The following is a 3582-nucleotide window of genomic DNA, read 5'->3' as shown; positions in this document are numbered from 1 at the left end:
GACTTTGGAGTCCATTTTCAAATGGTTCTGCTTGTTTGGAAAGCCCCGTGTTAGGATGGGTGTTGTCTCCTGCTTGTCTGCTGTGGAGGACCGTCTGGATCACAGGAGCCATGAGCTGGCAGAGAGGCCTTCAGCCTGTCCCTGGAATGGTATGAAAGACTGCTGGGAAGCAGCTATGACTTCTTTGTCCAGATGACCCACTCTGGCCTTGGCTCTTCTGATGACAGCCACAGCTGTCCCAGGTATTGGTAGCTAAGGGGCAAAAGCAGGATGTGCTTAGACAGGTCACTAGAGCTGCAGATGCTGCATTTGCTATTTCTCCTTTGTGTTGCCATGGTGGCTCATGTGTTGATGATCAATTTGAGCACCCTCCCATCAATAAAAACCCCAACAGACTATGGTGTCAGTACAGGTGTGAGAAATAAAATGCCAGCTATTCGACTAAGCTGTGAATCCCAGATAGTCATCAGTGGTGGAGGGAGGGAGGTCAAGGAAACTGTTCCTCGTTCCTCAGCACAGAGCTGTATGATAGACAAGTGTTGATCAGTAATACCTATGTCAGCTGGATACTGAAAGCAGTATGTGGGAAAAGCTTTTAGACACCCAGGAGCTAGGTTTGGAGAATTGCTTTTGTGGATAATGGTCATGAGTGCCCATATATAACTTCATTTAACAAAATGGATTTTTTAGGTTCTCATTATGGGGGACCTAGGAAACATGTGACTTCAGATTATAAAAGTAACAGAAAATTTAAAAACATTGAAGGCATACTGTGTTTCCAAGAGCAGAAAAGCAACCGCATGTGTCTAAATGTGAACTGTTCTATGATGAGGATGGGCTAAGAAGTTTGAGGCAGAACAAGGATCAAAAACACTAGTTGCCTCACAACCAACACTAAGCAAATACCAGCCATGCAGGCGCTATTCAAAAACGGATTTTAACTCACAGAGATAGGTTGTGTTATGATACATGTGTTATAGATGAGGAAACAGACACCAAGGGAGCTGATCTACTCAGCATCATATTTAGCCAGATTCACAGCTGGCGATGTGCACACTGCCTGTGCTACAGCTGATGTCTGCATTTGGGGACTTGGGTCACACAAGACTCCTCTCCTGTTCTTAGGTGTTGCTGTGCTTATGTGTAGAGAGTGTAGTTATTACTCAAGACATAACATGTTCCACTTGCCAGAACACTGTGAGGATACCGACATTGAAGCTGAAAGGGAAAATGCAGTGTTTACACTTCAGAGCCAGGAATGGAAACACCCGAGTCCATCTCTAAGCGAGGTCAACAAAGGGGATTTAACTGATGTCATCACGGAATTCATGGTTTTTCTTAAGAGCCCAATGCTATTAGTTTGAAGCCTAATCAGGTATAGAATTTGGCCATCATATAGTTGATGGTTTGTCTTTCTACAGTCAGAATAACTACACGGATCTCATAGGGCATGGCTCTGCAGTATGCAGTGGGCCTTACGGTTTCACATCTACCATGCACCCGGAGGTAGGAGAGAGGACAGCATCTTCCTACTCAGATCCAAAGTTTGGATAATTAATAAATATTCTAGTAAATTCAATGCGAATCCCAAACTTCTAAAACAGCTGAGAATTCTGTCTAAATATTTCTTTTAAAAATTAAAAAAAATATTTTATGTATGTATATGAGTGTATGGCCTGCATGTAATAGCATCCATGTTGTGCAATGCCCATGGTGGTCAGAAGAGGGCGTCAGGTACTCTGGAACTGGTTACGATTGTTGTTAGCTGCCACGTGGGTGCTGGGACCTGAACCTGAGTCCTCTGCAAGAGAAGCCAATGCTCTTAACCACTGAGTCATCCCTCCAGTCCCCTAAATATTTCTTTTATAAACAGCTGTATGTTCCTGCACTTTTTGTGTATCCTGCTGCTCTGTTTTTCCTCATCTTTGGAGCAAAATAAGCATCTTTCTCCTAAATGTTTTTCATCTTTTCCCCTTTCTCTATTCCTGTCTCTAATACCCACTCTTGAAAAATCTTATTTATTTAAAAGCAGCACACCTGGTCTCTTTGAATCAATGGTCAAGAATCCCTAATGTTGTTCAAGGTGGTAGCATCTTGTTTTTCACCCCAAGCACAGAGACTCCACAGACATTTTTTTTCAGGGTTGAGTCTTGGGTCAAGGTTGGATTAGGGGAGCTGGGAAGAATCAGCACAGCTTTGATAACTGGTCCTCATGAACACATGGGGTCTTCATGGCAAACAGAGTAGAGGAAAAGGATAGAAGCCTGAAGATTAAGAAGAGGATGAAGGCTTAGCAGGGAAGCTGAGAGAATAGAAAATTTTTTTAATTATTAATTTTTTATTGATCCCAGAACTCCATACAATGTATTCCTATCACATTCAGATCTCTGCTCTCCAGCCTCTCCCCACAACCCCCCCCCATTTCATATCCTCTATTATTATCTGTCCTTTTCTATTTTTTATTTAGGCAGTTTTTAATGACAGTCGGCTGTTAAGACTCCACTCCTGCATCTTCTTGATGGTTTCTTCCTTCTACCTGCCCTTTTCCTTTCCACCTTGGTGAGATTTGGCTTTCTGTTCCAGGATCTGGCTTTGTCCAGCTTTAGCCTGGTGATAACCACCTTGCTGGGGTGAACGCTGCACTGGCTCAGTGTAGATGGCATATTTCTTCCTGTAAACCTGGACCGCTTTGCCGGTCTGCTGACCTTCGTAGCGCCCTCGTACAACCTGAACGTCATCATCCTTTCGGATGCGCATAGACTGAACACTGTACTTCTGTCTCAGCTCTTTGGAAAGAGGGGAGGACATAGTCTTCCTCTGAATGTGAGAAGGTGCATTGAAATGCCTTTTCTGGTTCTTGCTTTGGTCAGAAGTCACAAAGGGATTGAATTTCATTTTGGTGGACACTGCTTCGGCGATGGTGGCAAAAGGGAAGAATGCCCTTTTCTTTTTAATTAACTAATTAATTAATTTTAATTTTTTAAAAGATCTACTGATTCCAATCCGAGCTGCCCAAGTGCTCCCGGTGTGAGTCCGTGCCCTGGAGTCTGGTCAACCCACCAGGCATCACACCAGTAAGGAAAACCGACCCTCCCTTTCCCTGCATCCATCAATTGCCAATAGATGCATAGCTATAGCTTGGACTTCCTGACCACCTCCCCTCTCCTTGCCGGTCCCGCTTGGGCTTCCACAAGTCTTGTGCATGCTGTCATAAGCCCTGTAACTTCATAGCTGCAACTGCCCTGTGGTGTCCAGACAACACATTGTTTCCTTGTATTCATCTACCATGTCTGGCTCTTACAATCTTTCTACCCCTTCTTCTGCAATGATTCCTGTGTCTTGGGAGGGGAAAGTGTAATTTAGGTGTCCATTTAGGGCTGAGTGCTCTGCAGTCTTTTTTTTTTTTTTAAACTTTTACAAAAACTTTATTGAAAATTTCATACATGCATATAAGGTGTTTTGATCAAATCCATGTCCACTCCCTCCCCTCCAACATTCCCCCCTCTGAAGAGGTAACCCTAAGATCTTTTAAGGGTTAGATACATTTTTGGCCTTTGGAACAGAGTATGTTGTTAACAGGAC

General features: G+C 43.5%; 1 pseudogene; it reads right to left on the bottom strand.

The window, feature by feature from the left end:
• Positions 1-2463: 2463 nt before the first annotated feature.
• On the bottom strand, positions 2464-2895 carry LOC103731385 (annotated as a pseudogene).
• Positions 2896-3582: the final 687 nt, after the last annotated feature.

Source organism: Nannospalax galili, unplaced genomic scaffold (genome assembly GCF_000622305.1).
Source record: "Nannospalax galili isolate Female #2095 unplaced genomic scaffold, S.galili_v1.0 scaffold234, whole genome shotgun sequence".
NCBI lineage: Eukaryota > Metazoa > Chordata > Mammalia > Rodentia > Spalacidae > Nannospalax > Nannospalax galili.
Note: the sequence above shows the minus strand (reverse complement) of the source record. Positions and strands in the feature narration are given on the sequence as shown.